At 42.9% G+C, this 21,618-nt stretch overlaps 1 protein-coding gene across 14 annotated transcripts in view; it reads right to left on the reverse strand.

Moving 5' to 3' along the window:
• Positions 1–21,618, reverse strand: part of LOC139747051 (uncharacterized) — a 1,040,326-nt gene that overhangs the window by 666,737 nt on the left and 351,971 nt on the right. The gene's annotated exons all lie outside the window — the stretch shown is intronic.

Genomic DNA, 21,618 nt, shown 5'->3' on the forward strand with positions numbered 1-21,618 from the left:
ATGTCCGCATGTGTGCATGTCTTTGTAGGAGGTGTGTGTGTGTGTGTGTGTGTGTGTGTGTGTGTGTGTGTGTGTGTGTGTGTGTGTGTGTGTGTGTGTGTATACGCTAGCTTGTACGTTCCTTACCAAGCATAAGTTGCTTATTTCGGTTGTAGTATTACTAATGACGTTCACGCTTTGTGACCTCAGGTCGGCCCTCGGTGGCTCGTGCCCTTCCAGTCAGAGTGGAGCTCAGCCGGGCAATATAAGGACACAGTGGATGACCGTACCACGAGTGCTTACCATGGTGCTGCTGGCGTCGGCCGCCTTGTCCTCTGCACAATGTAAGGAAGATGTTTACATCATGTACTTACAATACTGATAAGCACTGTAGCACTCACACCTACTGCTGATGAACAGCCTTCATTACGAAGGAAAGAATAAACTGGGTCTTTGCAATGTACGTCCATCTTCAATCCGCGAGTGACTCTTCCGTGAGGTGGTATAATAATTCTTGAGAGTGGGAGTTCCCAAGGGAAATTAATGATCACATATCCAAAGGATACTCAGATATTAAGAGCCCTCTTACCAATTTAGAAAATAGGACGCGTGTTTTCCTTCGTTCTCAGTAGCAGCAGGAACTTGGTCAGCAGGTTGACAGTAATCACCCAGCACCACCAACGGTGAGCTCTGCTAAGAATGTCATAGTTGTGTCTGGTGTCCTGGGAAGGGTATGGCGCTACAGTTCAGAACAAGCATATGGTGAGGACACACCAGGCTGACACAGGCCTTAATACCTTGCTAACGTGTGACATAAATGCAGGAAGACCTTCAGAGGGCCATGGTAACTCAGTCTCTTTTGAATTATCATGGTCCATCATAGCAGTGCCCGTACAACGGAATAATACGAAAACAGTTTCTGTTTTCGCGACGCGTGTGATCTTAGTATTTCAGCAGGAACGGGGAAAATAGTCGAAAGCTGATTTGCAGGTAAAAGTAACCACCTGGAGAGGCAGGCGTTAGGTAGGGTGGTGCACTGCCTCTGTGGAAAATGCTTCAGATTCTCCCGGTACACTCTGCCTGCCTCATCCGCAGGCCGCAAACCACCACATTATAGGTACGTGGCTCGCCTCCTAACACCTTACCCATCTTAAAACGACGTTCTTGAGAAAAGGAACTCTGGGTGAAGAGGCCTCGGGGACAACCACAGGTTCCTGGCCAGGCCGAGTCCATCCCTACTGTAAGAGTCTCCAGGGTGGGATGGGCGTCTACATGGGATGGTCCTCGAAGAAACACTGGTATATGAAGGTGTGGGAGAGGAGGAGTGCAGAAACACCTCCATAAATTGACACTGGGGTTACCTGCCAACCCTGTCAAGACCTAACACTATGATAGTATGACGGTGTATCGTGCAGCCGGTATTTCATGTCCCCCGGCTTGATACCTGACGACTTACTTGATGAATAATAAAACTTCCCATAAACCACTGATACCTTCCTTAGCAGCCCGCCCTGTCAATACTTGAGCGGAACCTGGTACAAACTTTAATGTTATAGTCTTCACTAAGTTTCATTAACCTGACTAATTCCACGGTAGTTACGTGAAATCCTCCTTTTCTTACTGCTCAAGTTTCCTAACTCGTAACATTGTGGGAGAAGAGTTAATGTATTGCAATGATTGATTAAACTATATATACATATATATATATATATATATATATATATATATATATATATATATATATATATATATATATATATGAAAAGGAAATGTACAATTTATTCACACAAACGTCAATAGCAGTTCTCATCAATTTCACCACTGTATCAATAAGCTTCAATGTCTAAGCTACATTTTTCTCCAACTTCACTATTTTCTTGTCAAAAACACCATGCATGAAAACTATCACTCCATTAACACAACTATAAACATTTACTTCCCCTTTAAAAGTTCTGGGGAAGTCTGTCTCGATACACTGCGGCGAGGCGACGCGACGCTGACACAATCACTGTCACAATATCACTTCTGCCTCCTCAAGTCAATCTCTCAGCCACAGTGCAGGCCTTCATCGTCGAAATCGGTCTTCTGGTGTAAGTGCTGGAGGGAAGGGGTGGCTTTCATTTTTTTTCATTCATTTCAAGCTAAAAGTTTGTTTTATAAATTGTTTCTTACATTTTTCATATGTATATATATGTATGTGTGTGTGTGTGTGTGTATGTGCGTATGTGTGTGTATGTGTGTGTGTGTGTATATGTATATATATATGTATATTGTCCCTGGGGATAGGGGTGAAAGAATACTTCCCACGTATTCCTCGCGTGTCGTAGAAAGCGACTAGAGGGGACGGGAGCGGGGGGCCGGAAATCCTCCCCTCCTTGTATTAACTTTCTAAAATGGGAAACAGAAGAAGGAGTCACGCGGGGAGTGATCATCCTCCTCGAAGGCTCAGAGTGGGATGCCTAAATGTGTGTGGATGTAACCAAGATGTGAAAAAAGGAGAGATAGGTAGTATGTTTGAGGAAAGGAACCTGGATGTTTTGGCTCTGAGTGAAACGAAGCTCAAGGGTAAAGGGGAAGAGTGGTTTGGAAATGTCTGGGGAGTGAAGTCAGGGGTTAGTGAGAGGACAAGAGCAAGGGAAGGAGTAGCAATACTCCTGAAACAGGAGTTGTGGGAGTATGTGATAGAATGTAAGAAAGTAAATTCTCGATTAATATGGGTAAAACTGAAAGTTGATGGAGAGAGGTGGGTGATTATTGGTGCATATGCACCTGGGCATGAGAAGAAAGATCATGAGAGGCAAGTGTTTTGGGAGCAGCTAAATGAGTGTGTTAGCGGTTTTGATGCACGAGACCGGGTTATAGTGATGGGTGATTTGAATGCAAAGGTGAGTAATGTGGCAGTTGAGGGAATAATTGGTATGCATGGGGTGTTCAGTGTTGTAAATGGAAATGGTGAAGAGCTTGTAGATTTATGTGCTGAAAAAGGACTGATGATTGGGAATACCTGGTTTAAAAAGCGAGATATACATAAGTATACTTATGTAAGTAGGAGAGATGGCCAGAGAGCGTTATTGGATTACGTGTTAATTGACAGGCGCGCGAAAGAGAGACTTTTGGATGTTAATGTGCTGAGAGGTGCAACTGGAGGGATGTCTGATCATTATCTTGTGGAGGCTAAGGTGAAGATTAGTATGGGTTTTCAGAAAAGAGGAGTGAATGTTGGGGTGAAGAAGGTGGTGAGAGTAAGTGAGCTTGGGAAGGAGACCTGTGTGGGGAAGTACCAGGAGAGACTGTGTACAGAATGGAAAAAGGTGAGAACAATGGAAGTAAGGGGAGTGGGGGAGGAATGGGATGTATTTAGGGAATCAGTGATGGATTGCGCAAAAGATGCTTGTGGCATGAGAAGAGTGGGAGGTGGGCTGTTTAGAAAGGGTAGTGAGTGGTGGGATGAAGAAGCAAGAGTATTAGTGAAAGAGAAGAGAGAGGCATTTGGACGATTTTTGCAGGGAAAAAATGCAATTGAGTGGGAGAAGTATAAAAGAAAGAGACAGGAGGTCAAGAGAAAGGTGCAAGAGGTGAAAAAAGGGCAAATGAGAGTTGGGGTGAGAGACTATCAGTAAATTTTAGGGAGAATAAAAAGATGTTCTGGAAGGAGGTAAATAGGGTGCGTAAGACAAGGGAGCAAATGGGAACTTCAGTGAAGGGCGCAAATGGGGAGGTGATAACAAGTAGCGGTGATGTGAGAAGGAGATGGAATGAGTATTTTGAAGGTTTGTTGAATGTGTCTGATGACAGAGTGGCAGATATAGGGTGTTTTGGTCGAGGTGGTGTGCAAAGTGAGAGGGTTAGGGAAAATGATTTGGTAAACAGAGAAGAGGTAGTAAAAGCTTTGCGGAAGATGAAAGCCGGCAAGGCAGCAGGTTTGGATGGTATTGCAGTGGAATTTATTAAAAAAGGGGGTGACTGTATTGTTGACTGGTTGGTAAGGTTATTTAATGTATGTATGACTCATGGTGAGGTGCCTGAGGATTGGCGGAATGCGTGCATAGTGCCATTGTACAAAGGCAAAGGGGATAAGAGTGAGTGCTCAAATTACAGAGGTATAAGTTTGTTGAGTATTCCTGGTAAATTATATGGGAGGGTATTGATTGAGAGGGTGAAGGCAGGTACAGAGCATCAGATTGGGGAAGAGCAGTGCGGTTTCAGAAGTGGTAGAGGATGTGTGGATCAGGTGTTTGCTTTGAAGAATGTATGTGAGAAATACTTAGAAAAGCAAATGGATTTGTATGTAGCATTTATGGATCTGGAGAAGGCATATGATAGAGTTGATAGAGATGCTCTGTGGAAGGTATTAAGAATATATGGTGTGGGAGGCAAGTTGTTAGAAGCAGTGAAAAGTTTTTATCGAGGATGTAAGGCATGTGTACGTGTAGGAAGAGAGGAAAGTGATTGGTTCTCAGTGAATGTAGGTTTGCGGCAGGGGTGTGTGATGTCTCCATGGTTGTTTAATTTGTTTATGGATGGGGCAAGTATGGAAAGAGGGGCAAGTATGAAGTCTGTTGGGGATGAGAGAGCTTGGGAAGTGAGTCAGTTGTTGTTCGCTGATGATACAGCGCTGGTGGCTGATTCATGTGAGAAACTGCAGAAGCTGGTGACTGAGTTTGGTAAAGTGTGTGGAAGAAGAAAGTTGAGAGTAAATGTGAATAAGAGAAAGGTTATTAGGTACAGTAGGGTTGAGGGTCAAGTCAAGTGGGAGGTGAGTTTGAATGGAGAAAAACTGGAGGAAGTGAAGTGTTTTAGATATCTGGGAGTGGATCTGTCAGCGGATGGAACCATGGAAGCGGAAGTGGATCATAGGGTGGGGGAGGGGGCGAAAATTTTGGGAGCCTTGAAAAATGTGTGGAAGTCGAGAACATTATCTCGGAAAGCAAAAATGGGTATGTTTGAGGGAATAGTGGTTCCAACAATGTTGTATGGTTGCGAGGCGTGGGCTATGGATAGAGATGTGCGCAGGAGGATGGATGTGCTGGAAATGAGATGTTTGAGGACAATGTGTGGTGTGAGGTGGTTTGATCGAGTAAGTAACGTAAGGGTAAGAGAGATGTGTGGAAATAAAAAGAGCGTGGTTGAGAGAGCAGAAGAGGGTGTTTTGAAATGGTTTGGGCACATGGAGAGAATGAGTGAGGAGAGATTGACCAAGAGGATATATGTGTCGGAGGTGGAGGGAACGAGGAGAAGAGGGAGACCAAATTGGAGGTGGAAAGATGGAGTGAAAAAGATTTTGTGTGATCGGGGCTTGAACATGCAGGAGGGTGAAAGGAGGGCAAGGAATAGAGTGAATTGGAGTCATGTGGTATACAGGGGTTGACGTGTTGTCAGTGGATTGAATCAAGGCATGTGAAGCGTCCGGGGTAAACCATGGAAAGCTGTGTAGGTATGTATATTTGCGTGTGTGGACGTGTGTATGTACATGTGTATGGGGGGGGGGCCATTTCTTTCGTCTGTTTCCTTGCGCTACCTCGCAAACGCGGGAGACAGCGACAAAGTATAAAAAAAAAAAAAAAAAAAAAAAATATATATATATATTTCTTTTTTTTTTTCTTTCTTTTAAACTATTCGCCATTTCCCGCGTTAGCGAGGTAGCGTTAAGAACAGAGGACTGGGCCTTTTTTGGAATATCCTCACCTGGCCCCCTCTGTTCCTTCTTTTGGAAAATTAGAAAAAAAAAACGAGAGGGGAGGGTTTCCAGCCCCCCGCTCCCTCCCCTTTTAGTCGCCTTCTACGACACGCAGGGAATACGTGGGAAGTATTCTTTCTCCCCTATCCCCAGGGAATATATATATATATATATATATATATATATATATATATATATATATATATATATATATATATATATACATATGTGTGTGTGTGTGTGTATTGTATGTGTGTGTGTGTATCCTTTTTCTCCTAAACTATTCTCCACTATCGTGATATCATCATCAAACTGACCCCTTAAGCACGAAGGTCCTAACCTTGAGCGCGAGGGGCGACTCTTGAGTACGACAATAAGATATCGTGATCTTTGACCTGCCCCCTAAAGGTCAGGTCAAAGGTCAGGCTATCTTAAGTAAAATTCGCACTGCCGCGTTCCATGGGTTAGCACACTAGTATTACTCCACTGCCAGCCTTGAACATTGCGCCAGCCGCGACCCATGGCACACCAGGCCACGTGCATCCTACACATTGATATTCTTTGCAGACGTACGTATACTTCCCAAGTGGGCAACAAATGCACCTTTATCAACTTATGGTTCCTATATTATGTAATTCACTGGCCCGCTTCTTGACCTCCTGGAGGTTTTTCATACTTTCTGTTGAAAATGAGATCAATAGGCAAACAGCACCAAGCCTTATCACCGTGGTCTTCACAACAAGTCTATAAGTCTTAGTATTTTTCTGTTGACGTATTTTGTATCCGTCGTGATATCGATGAATAAAGATATGACAACTGCTGATAACTCGATGATCTAGGACTGTAACTTGAACACTGGTAATGCCAGTAACCTGGACTGGTAATGTCAGGTACGTCTGTTGTAACCTGGGGACTGGTAAAGCGAGGCCGTTGTGTTCTTCCCTGGACAACCTACCTACTTATCAACATCAATATCCTGCAGTATAGCCTCCCGACGCCCCTGTGTTAGGCCTGCCCGGGGCTGTGGCTACATAACCTAGCCTGGCCATGGGTGGGGGGGGGGGGGGACAGTACTTACCTACAACGAGACGAGGCCAAGAGCCAGGGTTGGCGCGTTGCGCTCACCGCAGGAAAATCTACAATTGAAATTAATGAGTCGTGTGAGATAGGTGTTGTTGAGTGTTAGTGTTTTACGTGAGGCAGTGAGTGTGTTTGTGTGGTGAGTGCCAACAACCAACCCTCGCTATATGGCTAAAAACAGAAGAGAATATCTTATCACCAAACAGATTTAGCAAGTCATTTTACACAACGACCTCATCTTACAATTCTTCAGAAGGTCCAGCTAAATCCGGGAGGAGGAGCCAGAGTGGGAGCAGTTATGGGCCTGGGCTATATATACCCGCCAACAACAGCCACTGCGGATCTCACCATACCCACTTCCGCCACGGTTTGACACACTATCTACACATAAGGTACACAGGTACAGTGTACCTTGAGCATAGGTATGGATGGCTACGTGGGGGTGATACCAGGCATGGCTTTGGAATACAAGGCATAAATGGGTATGTGTTATACGTGAATGAGGCGGGTTAGCAAACGGTGCGTGCGGCAGAGGTGGATACTGGCGTGGTGGGACTAGTAGTAAGGGTAGTGAACATCCGTAGCGTAGCAGTTACCACTGCTGACCGTGACGCACTAGCGGGTCGTTCGAGGTCGAGCGCATGGGTTGAAATCCATGTTGCAGCAGTCGGTCCACAGTCAACCAATCTGTTTATCCTCTCCAACGTTTTGGTCGATAGAATGGATACCTGGCATAGGGTTGTATATATATATATATATATATATGGTTGTTTAATTTGTTTATGGATGGGGTTGTTAGGGAGGTAAATGCAAGAGTCTTGGAAAGAGGGGCAAGTATGAAGTCTGTTGGGGATGAGAGAGCTTGGGAAGTGAGTCAGTTGTTGTTTGCTGATGATACAGCGCTGGTGGCGGATTCATGTGAGAAACTGCAGAAGCTGGTGACGGAGTTTGGTAAAGTGTGTGGAAGAAGAAAGTTAAGAGTAAATGTGAATAAGAGCAAGGTTATTAGGTACAGTAGGGTTGAGGGTCAAGTCAATTGGGAGGTGAGTTTGAATGGAGAAAAACTGGAGGAAGTGAAGTGTTTTAGATATCTGGGAGTGGATCTGTCAGCGGATGGAACCATGGAAGCGGAAGTGGATCATAGGGTGGGGGAGGGGGCGAAAATTTTGGGAGCCTTGAAAAATGTGTGGAAGTCGAGAACATTATCCCGGAAAGCAAAAATGGGTATGTTTGAAGGAATAGTAGTTCCAACAATGTTGTATGGTTGCGAGGCGTGGGATATGGATAGAGTTGTGCGCAGGAGGATGGATGTGCTGGAAATGAGATGTTTGAGGACAATGTGTGGTGTGAGGTGGTTTGATCGAGTAAGTAACGTAAGGGTAAGAGAGATGTGTGGAAATAAAAAGAGCGTGGTTGAGAGAGCAGAAGAGGGTGTTTTGAAATGGTTTGGGCACATGGAGAGAATGAGTGAGGAAAGATTGACCAAGAGGATATATGTGTCGGAGGTGGAGGGAACGAGGAGAAGAGGGAGACCAAATTGGAGGTGGAAAGATGGAGTGAAAAGGATTTTGTGTGATCGGGGCCTGAACATGCAGGAGGGTGAAAGGAGGGCAAGGAATAGAGTGAATTGGAGCGATGTGGTATACAGGGGTTGACGTGCTGTCAGTGGATTGAATCAAGGCATGTGAAGCGTCCGGGGTAAACCATGGAAAGCTGTGTAGGTATGTATATTTGCGTGTGTGGACGTGTGTATGTACATGTGTATGGGGGGGGTTGGGCCATTTCTTTCGTCTGTTTCCTTGCGCTACCTCGCAAACGCGGGAGACAGCGACAAAGTATAAGAAAAAAAAAAAAAAAAAAAAAAATATATATATGTATAGATAGATAGATATGGTTAGTATCCATGAAAGATATGTGGAAGAGTAGATTGATGAAACAATACTAAACATGGATCACTATATTCTTTAACATATCTCTACATGAATTTTCACAACAAGAAAAACAGAAAAATGCAAAAAGATTTACATGTATGGCAGTGGTCGCTCAGGTGCCCGCCGTATTCTCGGTTGTCTTAATTCATAACTCCGCCTTCCACTCATATGTGTCTATATATATATCTACCTCGCAAACGCGGGAAATGGCGAATCGTATGAAAAAAAAAAAATATATATATATTTATTTGCTTTGTCGCTGTCTCCCGCGTTTGCGAGGTAGCGCAAGGAAACAGGAGAAAGAAATGGCCCAACCCACCCCCATACACATGTATATACATACACGTCCTCACACGCAAATATACATACCCATACATCTCAATGTACAATATATACACACACAGACATATACATATATACACATGCACACAATTCACACTGTCTGCCTTTATTCATTCCCATCGCCACCTCGCCACATATGGAATAACATCCCCCTCCCCCCTCATGTGTGTGAGGTAGCGCTAGGAAAAGACAACAAAGGCCCCATTCGTTCACACTCAGTCTCTAGCTGTCATGCAATAATGCCCGAAACCACAGCTCCCTTTCCACATCCAGGCCCCACACAACTTTCCATGGTTTACCCCAGACGCTTCACATGCCATGATTCAATCCATTGACAGCACGTCGACCCCGGTATACCACATCGATCCAATTCACTCTATTCCTTGCCCGTCTTTCACCCTCCTGCATGTTCAGGCCCCGATCACTCAAAATCTTTTTCACTCCATCTTTCCACCTCCAATTTGGTCTCCCACTTCTCGTTCCCTCCACCTCCGACACACATATCCTCTTGGTCAATCTTTCCTCACTCATTCTCTCCATGTGCCCAAACCATTTCAAAACACCCTCTTCTGCTCTCTCAACCACGCTCTTCTTATTTCCACACATCTCTCTTACCCTTACATTACTTACTCGATCAAACCACCTCACACCACATATTGTCCTCAAACATCTCATTTCCAGCACATCCACCCTCCTGCGCACAACTCTATCCATAGCCCACGCTTCGCAACCATACAACATTGTTGGAACCACTATTCCTTCAAACATACCCATTTTTGCTTTCTGAGATAATGTTCTCGACTTCCACACATTCTTCAAGGCTTCCAGGATTTTCGCCCCCTCCCCCACCCTATGATTCACTTCCGCTTCCATGGTTCCATCCGCTGCCATATATATATATGAAGGTGAAATCGCACTTCAGTAGGAGTTCATACAATTTTATTTGACATGTAATTTTTCTATTCAAAGGACACGACATGTTTCGTGGAGATAATCCACCTGGTCAGGTGCCACTGCTTAACAGTTATTTAAATCCCAACACCACACTCGAGTCCCACTGTCCAGCACCAACCAGTACAGACCAACTATTGGACGGCGGGACTCAAGTACAGTATAGGGAGAGAGATCAACACTAGATGAGGTTACATCGCGAGTGAATCGCCTTTGGCAAGGTTGTATTATTGGTAGTACAGTCCCGTCAATATACGTACTTGTCTCTCTTAAAGTTTACATTTTCCTGCTACTGGAAACTGCATTGCCTTGGGCTACAGGAGCCTCTGGCATGATGTGGATAATGCTAGGACATAGTGAGAGAGTATAACCAGGTACAGCACAGTACAAGGTTCAGCACAGTACAAGGTACGGTACAGTACAAGGTACAGCACAGTACAAGGTACAGTACAGTACAAGGTACAGCACAGTTCAAGGTACAGCACGGTACAAGATACGGTACAGTACAAAATACAGTACAGTGCAAGATACGGTACAGTACAGTACAAGGTACAGTACAGTGCAAGGTACGGTACAGTACAAGATACAGTACAGTGCAAGGTACGGTACAGTACAGTACAAGGTATAGTACAGTGCAAGGTACGGTACAGTACAAGGTACAGTACAATGCAAGGTACGGTACAGTTCAGTACAAGGTACAGACAGTACCAAGTAGAGTACAGTACAAGGTACAGTACAGTACAAGGTACAGCACAGTACAAGGTACAGTACAAGGTACAGCACAGTACAAGGTATAGTACTGTACAGCACAAGGTACAGCACATTACAAGGTATAGTACAGTACAAGGTACAGTACAGTACAGTACAAGGTACAGTACAGTACGAGGTATAGCACAGTACAAGGTACAGTGCAGTACAAGGTACATTACAGTACAAGGTACAGCACAGTTCAAGGTACAGTACAGTACAAGGTATAGCACAGTACAAGGTACAGTGCAGTACAAGGTACAGCACATTACAAGGTATAGTACAGTACAAGGTACAGTACAGTACAGTACAAGGTACAGTACAGTACGAGGTATAGCACAGTGCAAGGTACAGTGCAGTACAAGGTACATTACAGTACAAGGTACAGCACAGTACAAGGTACAGTACAGTACAAGCTACAGTACAGAACAAGGTACAGTACAGTACAAGGTACAGCACAGTACAAGGTACAGTACAGTACAAGGTACAGTACAGTACAAGGTACAGCACAGTACAAGGTACAGTACAGTACAAGGTACAGTACAGTACAAGGTACAGCACAGTACAAGGTACAGTACAGTACAAGGTACAGTACAGTACAAGGTACAGCACAGTACAAGGTACAGTACAGTACAAGGTACAGTACAGTACAAGGTATCTTAAACACATGGAGGAGAATCAGGGGTCTCAGGCTGTTCGACTGGTGACTATCGTATCAACATGATGGCCTTAATGACCCTGGTTGTGGAGAGAACCTATAGTTCCTATAAACAACCTGACCTACCATCTTGCTACATCCTACACATCCTCATCATAAATCCCCCAGCCATTCTGGCGTGGAACGTGTCTGCCACACGTGCAGCTGTAACGCGACCCTCATGATTCATCTGCGTGTGTTTCCCCTCCTGCTGGCTACCGACCCTCTCACCCAGCCCGTGTTACTTACTCACCTAAGAACTTCCATCACTATGTGTACAACGCTGACGTCATCATATGCAGCAACCTGATATTCGTCAGATAAAGATAAAGATACATCACACTCGTCTGCTTTTTTTCACGTCATATCAGCGTGGAGTTGCTGCTCAAACTTATTAGTTTTGTAGTATATCATTATTAGTTTTGTAGTATATCATTATTAGTTTTGTAATATATCATTATTCTCCAGCAATAAATGTGTGGGGTCACCTGAGGTAATAACCATCGAACGTACACAATATAACAACTCCATCCACAGGAAGGTACCGGCATCGTTATAATGGAGGCAAACTTATACGAGAGTAGTAGGTACAGCAGGAGGGGCTGATGGCCAAGGGAAGTGGTGATTATGAGCCTTGCTAGAGCTACGGCCTCCGGAGGGCCTCCTAGTTAGGTCTACTGGGAAGCTGTCATCATGCAACCTACCAAACTCTACTCCTCATCACACACACACACACATCAATTGGAAAAATTTATCACGTAATGCGTTAGTTTGAATATGTGGTAAATAAGGAGGTAAAAAGAGCATATATTGGAATAATGAGTTCTGTTGTCAGGAACCAGGAATCTGTGGTTTAAGGATCTAAGGAATTTACAATAAAGGAGTCGGCATACGAAGTACATCTAACCTCACTTATGGAGGCAATGTTAAGAAAGATTTAGGAATGGTTCTATAAAGGATATGCAATGACGAACATATAGACGACATTCTAGCCATACGACAATTGTAATAAATAAAAGAGCAAAGAACGATTATAGCAGGAGCTTTAGAAAAGGACGAACAAACAAACTTGGAAAAAATATTATGGATAAGGCAAGAGATTATCTGAAAGTCTTTCATAAATTCATCAGGAGTTAAAGAGCAGCTAATAAGGTTAAGGTGATTTAGAGGGAAGGGTTCTGAACCACTTAGAGGTCTACGATAGAGTTCTGTCTTAAAAAAAAGAGAAGTCTTGTTGGACTTTCTGTATCTAGACTGCCAAAAAGCAATTGACACTGATACATGGGAGGACAATTAAGATGGACTCCTCCTTGAGTATGTTTCCAGATGATACAAAGGTCATAAGGGAAGAGAAAAGCAAGGGTTATTGCGTCCACTTACAAGGAGAAATAGACAGACTCCAGAATGGTCATATATAGGATTGATAAAATAACACCCAATTATGTGTAAAGTAATGAGGATTGGACACGGTGAATGAAGGTCTCCACATGATCATCTTGCAGGAAATAAGCTGCAGGAAATTGTGTGTGGTTCTAGGTGTCGACATTGTCCCTAACCTGTCACCAAAATCCCACTTTAGGAGTATAGTAAAAGGAAGACAAATATCAGAATAACATTCAAGCATAAGGATAAGGAAATAGCAAGCTTTTCAAGTCCTAAATATGACCAAACTGAAATAAGTCTTTAAGGTATGGTCATCGCACCTAAAGAAGCACAAATAGCTAATGGAGAAGGTCCAGAGGAAGTCAACATCAAGTCAACAATAATTATGAAAGTTGAATTACAGGGAAACGCTAAAGACCTTAACTTTTCCTACCATGAAGTAGTGAAGAAGGAGGGCCGAGCTGATTAGAATCTTTAAGTTTTTAAACCTGAATCATGACGTAAACATATCAGTTCTTCTAAAGATATTAGGAGGGAACAACCAGAAAATATAACTTTAAATTAAAGAAGCTTGATAGAAGGGATGTAAAGGGGTATTTTTATAGTATACGAGTAGTGTGGATTAACTGAGTGAAAATATAGCAACCGCGGACAGCATACAAAAGCGTATGAATTCCTGTAACTGCAGAGAAAGTTAATGAGATGGGCTCCCAAAACTCCCACTCCGTACGGTACCAATAGAAGATTACACACGCTGCTGGCTGGCACTCACAAGCAGCACCACACAAGACGTGAGGCAGGCAGGACCCTCTGGAACTAAGGTCTACCACACCCGCTTATCCCCAGACGCTGGTAAGGAACAAGCTTCAAGACTTCTACCCACACAATATTCCCTGGCACCTGAATGATGTACACATTCCGAGCCCCACACCCGCGAGTGGTGGAAAAAATCAATATGTGAGAGTTGTGATATAATCTCCGTGTGAGGAGAATCTTGAGGGTGTTGGGAGAGTGTGGCGTGACTCGGGCAGGTTCCTTAGGTACATCCAGCCTGCCTCAGTAAGAACGTGCCAGAAGAGATTTATATAATTATATACATCCCTGCGCTGGTAAAGGTAAACATTCTATACGGGTGGGAAGGAGGGAGAGCCGCCTGCGGCCCTCAAGAAGATCCATAAAGAATAACACCCAAATATAGACCTCCGCCTCACTCCTTCCAGATCTTCGCAACAAAAATCTTATTCCTCAAGGAAAACGGAACAAGCGCGACCAAGGGCGGACAGTGACTGCGGTGCACTAGACTAGTGACGGAGAGTTCACGTGAACAAGGACGGAGAGTCGACATTACTAGACCAGTGACGCCGGAGGAAAGTGTGGTTATGAGAGAGAGAGAGAGAGAGAGAGAGAGAGAGAGAGAGAGAGAGAGAGAGAGAGAGAGAGAGAGAGAGAGAGAGAATGTAGGTGAGCCGCATCAAACGTCATATAACTGGAGGGAGGTAGGGCTGGCCAGCGGGAGGGTGGTGGGGGTGGACTCCCTGGTGCCGCGTCAGGTGGACTGGGCCACGACTCACGCCCATCATTTCGGCAGCGGTTCCTCCGTGGCCTTCTTTGGGAGGGGCAGCTGGCGGGACCAGGAGGGGGACACGCTAGTGGATGGTGGTAGAGGTGAAAGGGGATGATGGTGATGATGATGATGATGATGATGTGTGTGTGTGTATGTGTGTGGATCAGGGAGACAGGTCATACCCGTACGCAGGTGCGGCACCTGGACTGGTGTAGATTAGAGAGCAAGTGAGACTCTTCCTGACGGTGGCGTGAGTATGCAGCCACGGCTGTGGACGTACCTGTCCTGATGGTGGTCCATATCTGTCCGGCAGAGGCCCGCGCCACCACAGGCCATCCTGACGAAGTAACCATGTGAAAGTACAAGGCTCTCCCCCCATCCCCACACCTCCTACACACTTATACAACTCGTCCTCCTCAATGATGTAGTATTCCTTTATGATACTATTATAAACTCCCTCCCTTACTACTTCAGGTTCCAATCTCTTTAATAATGTATGAGTCAGAAAGAATATAACGTTATTCTACAGGTCAACTGATTCAAAACATTCACCGTCACAGTGTGCCATGCAACTAAACGCAGCTCCACAGAAGCAACTAAATAATCTCTAGGTAAAACAAAATGTCTGAGTAAGGAAAAATACTATGTAAAAATACTTATCTACAAAATGCTGAAGAACGTTACACATGATCCAGTTCTTCCAGCCATTACTCCAGGAGGAAACAGGAAAGATACATGAAATCATAACATTTATAAGACTAGAAAAATACCTGTGATAAACAAAACACATGGACACGACACACAAGGTAAAGTACACACAGGCGGCAGTGTTCTGCTGGCCGGGCTGGACACCATGCAAGCCAGCCAATCACCCGCTGCCTGACATGTGGCCACTTTGCATGCCACTCAACACACCATCACAAATATATATATTCAACAGTAGGCCAAACTCAAACAAGAACACAGCAAGCGCCAATCTTCAGAGCATTTCCACACTATATAAACTTTGAACACTTATGGCAATACCACAGATAGCTTTTATCACGGCTTAAATTTTGTAAACGACCTCCATTACACATACGGAGGAGTGAGGGATAGAGAGAGCACGTCAAGCCCTTACCGAGGCCAGTGACCAACTGACGGTAGCCAACAACTCCCGGGCGCTGCGGCCGGACCAGGGAGGCAGCTCGTGCACAGCCAACAGTTGCCAAACACCAGCTTTACCTCCACCTCGGTTTTTTCTATCTCTCTAGAGTGAGTGATATGATCTTGATCTTTTTGATTTCTCGCTAACAGCTAAAGAGCTCCATGGTCGCCCAACTTACAGGTTTCTCAAAACTTCAAAAAAAAAATCTTTCTTATTCCAAGCACAAACATCTCATGTAATCAACTTGCAAAAATAACAAAAAATCTCATAATACTTACTTGATCATAAAAAATCTTTGTTCTTTCTTGTTCCGCCAGAGAACACCTGCAACAGTGAAGGGATGGCACTTACCTGAGCTTGCTCTGCACAAGTTACGGAACGAGGACTGGATTTACCTAAGCCCGCCCGGTCCAGGTGACATGCACTTACCTGCAGAAAGACATGAATATTAATAAGTTGCACCAAGCAGACCTGCCCCTCACCCATGAAAAGGATCTGTGGAAGATATCTATCAGTATGACATCAACAAAAATATTAGAACTCCGGATGGAAAAGGTCAGCGGCAGGTTATTATTGATGCCAAGAACGTCCAGGTAGGGCACAGACACCCCCGGGGAGGGGAGAGGGGTGCTTGGGACGTCCCTGGTGGTGCCAGGGATGGGAACACTACACCTCCCAGAGGGCACTGAGACCTCAAGGTCGGGGTGCTATAATATCATCCTCCACGATAAAACAGTCCTGGAAAAGACAGTCATATGACTATATGTTGACAATAAGAACGACATGAATTCAGTAGGCAGCTAGCTACGAATATACACAAGAAGAAAGAGTCAAATCACATTGTAACTGCAGAGAGGCAAGGATGACCAACTGCCTGTGAGCAATGGCAACATCGTTTCCTTATAAGACACCAGTGCGACATCATCATCATTATACAACTCCACGAAGACAACCCTCGCTGGAGGGGATCCTATACCTTCAAGTCTGCTTAACGGGGAGATGAAGGTTCCCTATGGTGTGAGAAGTTCTTCGATAACACTAACTCCCTTTTATAAACAGACGATAATAAAGCCTTACCGAAGGTGACAGTTGCCTGTCATCTCAGCAACCATGAAAAAAAATCATTAACATTACAGTATGTTTCACTATACGTTTCCGTCTTTACAATGGTGATCATTAACCAATGCCTCTCTTTGAGACACAAATGTTTGCTCGGCTCTGCACTTTACTCACCCATCTCCAGCATGTAGATTAGTCATTAAACTGAAGGAGAATGGCCTGCGACCACAATGCCAGCATTCGAGGGCTCTCTGAGTCCACGCTATGTTGTTTTCAACAAGCAGTAAGCCTGAAGGTAGTGCGTACTCCTATTCTACATTGTCTGACTTCCTCCTCCCTCACATACCCAACAGCATTCTGCTTGATAGCCTCTTTGTCTTCCTCTTTATACTCATCGTTGCTTCGTGCTTGACTCTAGGGTCTTCTCTTTATTCTCAAAACTTTTTTTTTACTAACAAATAATCTCAGTCTATTGTTCCTTCCAGTGCGTGTTTAACTTTGCCGGTGATGCCGCATCAATTGTGTGTTAAAGTCACGTGTTCTGACCTTCTATTGTGAGGCACGATCCCGCTGCGGGTGGCTCAACACTGATCCTTAAAGGTAATACAAAGGTGTGTCCTGTGGTCTGTTTTACTTTTCGCTGACTCCTACTTCCTTTACGGGAATGTATCACCTCCTCTTCAAGATCATTGCACGACACATCACCACCACCACTGCATGACCTATCTCCACCACCACTATCAGTCTAGGTGGCGCCTCTACATCGGCAGCTAAGGGTAAGCGCCATCAGAGTCAGGTTAAGAGGTGAGTGCGCCCACACACACTGCCCTCCTGGCGTGTGCAGTATTCACAGCTGACCTTTGGCAGTGACAGGGACCCGTTACACTGTTCTGGGCGTGGGACGCGCCCACCCCCGACATATTCTGTTCACCAGTAAAGACGACTGATCCTCCAGTCGCAACTCAAAGAACCAGATGGAATGAACAGTTTCGTTTGTGTTATCAATTTACATTACCTCTAATTAGTATGTCTGTGCCTTACCTAAGCTGCTATCAAATTCCTTGTAAAACAAGTTAGTGCCGAAGAATGCATGTTCCCCAAAAGAGCATTAGGAAAGAAAATAAAAACAATGACAGAGAGCAACAGTACCAGCAACAGTCGCCGTCAGTCGTCAGTGAATTGTCTCGTCTTTCAGTCCGTGCAACCGTTGTGGCAGTTTTTCATACAACCATTACATGATGTATAAACACCTTCAGGAATGATCTCGTGTGCTGGGGTGCACGTGAGCAATGCAGCGCTGTGTCTGTTGCACTAAATCATAATCACCAGGAAACTGAAAACTTTATGGAAGAAAAAGAGACTAAGGTGACGCCAAGAGGAGATCGAGAGGGGAAGCTTGTCCAGCCATGAAAGAGGTGACTGGCGACTGACTCACTGCCACAGAGACCAACGTGATCCCTCCACCGCCTACTGCTACCCCTAGTAACTTCTTACCGACTCGTCTAACTAAAGTTGCTGTTACTCTAACCTTTGATATTTCAGACTTACCGGATTACAGTGTAAAGGTGCACAGGGTATTTCAGATCTGAGTAAAGATACAGTATCAGTGTTACTCTGATAGCAGGTAGCTACAACACACGACAAGAGCGAGTGTGTGTGTTGCGCGGCACCAGTCCACCAGTGTCACGTACATGGTAATGAAACACGACCACACGCATCCCGGGACTTTCAGCCCGTAGCGCGGCACGTCTTCCATCTTGGATTTATCATCGTAATCATGTCTTTCAAAGTTAGCTCTTTATTCCTTTGTTTACAAATGTAATCATCATTATCCTTGTTGTGAAATTTTCTTTGTTAAAGTTCACTTTTTTCTTCCTTTTCCTGACTGTTTTCATGAAATTGTTCTCCTGATGTTAATGTTGAAGACTTCAATGATTTTTGCTTATCAATCTATTAGGTTTTATCATATTCCTGCTACGGTTTGATCTTTTACTCTATATTAAGTATGTAATTCAATAATAATGATGAAAATGATAATGATAATAATAATAATAATGATAATAATAATGATATTAATGATAATAATAATAATAATAATAATAATAATAATAATAATAATAATAATAATAATGATAATAATGATAATAATAATAATACCAATAACAATAATAATAATGATAATAATAATAATGATAATAATATTAATAATAATAATGATAATATTAATGATAATGATAATGATAATAATGATAATGATAATAATGATAATAATGATAATGATAATAATAATAATGATAATAATAATAATAATAATGATAATGATAATGATAATAATGATCATGATAATAATGATAATGATAATAATGATAATAATAATAATGATAATAATAATAATAATAATGATAATGATAATGATAATAATGATAATAATAATAATGATAATAATAATAATAATAATGATAATGATAATGATAATAATGATAATAATAATAATGATAATAATAATAATAATAATGATAATGATAATGATAATAATGATAATGATAATAATGATAATGATAATAATGATAATAATGATAATGATAATAATAATAATAATAATGATAATGATAATGATAATAATGATAATAATTTTTTTTTTTTTTTTTTTTTTTTTATACTTTGTCGCTGTCTCCCGCGTTTGCGAGGTAGCGCAAGGAAACAGACGAAAGAAATGGCCCAACCCCCCCCCATACACATGTACATACACACGTCCACACACGCAAATATACATACCTACACAGCTTTCCATGGTTTACCCCAGACGCTTCACATGCCTTGCTTCAATCCACTGACAGCACGTCAACCCCTGTATACCACATGACTCCAATTCACTCTATTTCTTGCCCTCCTTTCACCCTCCTGCATGTTCAGGCCCCGATCACACAAAATCTTTTTCACTCCATCTTTCCACCTCCAATTTGGTCTCCCTCTTCTCCTCGTTCCCTCCACCTCCGACACATATATCCTCTTGGTCAATCTCTCCTCACTCATTCTCTCCATGTGCCCAAACCATTTCAAAACACCCTCTTCTGCTCTCTCGACCACGCTCTTTTTATTTCCACACATCTCTCTTACCCTTACGTTACTTACTCGATCAAACCACCTCACACCACACATTGTCCTCAAACATCTCATTTCCAGCACATCCATCCTCCTGCGCACATCTCTATCCATAGCCCACGCCTCGCAACCATACAGCATTGTTGGAACCACTATTCCCTCAAACATACCCATTTTTGCTTTCCGAGATAATGTTCTCGACTTCCACACATTTTTCAAGGCTCCCAAAATTTTCGCCCCCTCCCCCACCCTATGATCCACTTCCGCTTCCATGGTTCCATCCGCTGACAGATCCACTCCCAGATATCTAAAACACTTCACTTCCTCCAGTTTTTCTCCATTCAAACTCACCTCCCAATTGACTTGACCCTCACCCCTACTGTACCTAATAACCTTGCTCTTATTCACATTTACTCTCAACTTTCTTCTTCCACACACTTTACCAAACTCAGTCACCAGCTTCTGCAGTTTCTCACATGAATCAGCCACCAGCGCTGTATCATCAGCGAACAACAATTGACTCACTTCCCAAGCTCTCTCATCCCCAACAGACTTCATACTTGCCCCTCTTTCCAGGACTCTTGCATTTACCTCCTTTACAACCCCATCCATAAACAAATTAAACAACCATGGAGACATCACACACCCCTGCCGCAAACCTACATAATAATAATAATAATGATAATAATAATAATAATAATGATAATGATAATGATAATAATGATAATAATAATAATGATAATAATAATAATAATAATGATAATGATAATGATAATAATGATAATGATAATAATGATAATGATAATAATGATAATAATGATAATGATAATAATAATAATGATAATAATAATAATAATAATGATAATGATAATGATAATAATGATAATGATAATAATATGATCATTATTAATGTGTGGATATATTTCGTGGTAATTGTGTTGCTTTGATCAGTTAACGTTGGCAGCGGGGGAGCGTGGCGTCATGCTTTATATTCCCAGGGTGATCATCCTAGTACCAAGCTCCTCCATGTGAACCTTGCCCCTAACACCCACACGGACAAAAAATTTTCCCTGTCTTCATTTGTATTCTACGGGGGTCAGAGGTCATATATCCTCACTGAAAATAAAAAAAATATAAAAATAAAGACGACTGGTGCACTAGGACGGGTCGATCATGGCCCTCCAATGTTGTAGTTATTCTCATTTCTGTTGTAAACATTACCAATGGTTACGACTGTTACACCTGTTACTGATAACTAATGTTGTTACTATTGTTTTACTTGTTTGTAATGATGGTTACCGTTACAGTTGTTACGGTGTTTACCGATGCCTACCGTTGCTATAGTTGTAACTAATGATACTGTTGTTACAGCAGTTACTAACCGCTATTGTCGTTATAATGACGGTAAAAATATGATAAGATCTAGAATGGTGCTATGTGGAACATCAGTGTGGCTTGCAGTGCAACAGAAAGTTACTAGAGGTAAAATAAGAATGGCTGAATGCATAGTGTGGATAACATCAAAAATATATGCAAGAAGTTCCACAACCAAACATGGGTTGTTCCTCATGTTATGATCGAGGTTGTGTTTCCAATTAACAATCTTAAAAAAAGGAGTAACTTAAGCAATATCTAGACTAGATTTAATGTTCACATTCCATTCATTTCTTTAAATACTGAGACATAACTGTATACAGTTTGAAGATTACCTAATACACTTTTCTAGTTATGACTTAAGGTTAAGGAGCAGGTGACTCCTAACTACGGACACATAGGTCCCGAAGTGTTAAGCAAGCAACATCATAGGAATTACAACACTGCACTGATACGAACACTAAATGTACGACGTTTCACCAACGAGGAGACGTGCGTCCATAATGACCCTACGTTTCCACCATACCACTCTCGTCACTATACTCTCCCATGTCAGCTTCCCTCCACTCCCCTCATTTGCTGAGG

The sequence above is a fragment of the Panulirus ornatus genome, chromosome 67 (assembly GCF_036320965.1).
Source record: "Panulirus ornatus isolate Po-2019 chromosome 67, ASM3632096v1, whole genome shotgun sequence".
NCBI classification, from domain to species: Eukaryota; Metazoa; Arthropoda; class Malacostraca; order Decapoda; family Palinuridae; genus Panulirus; species Panulirus ornatus.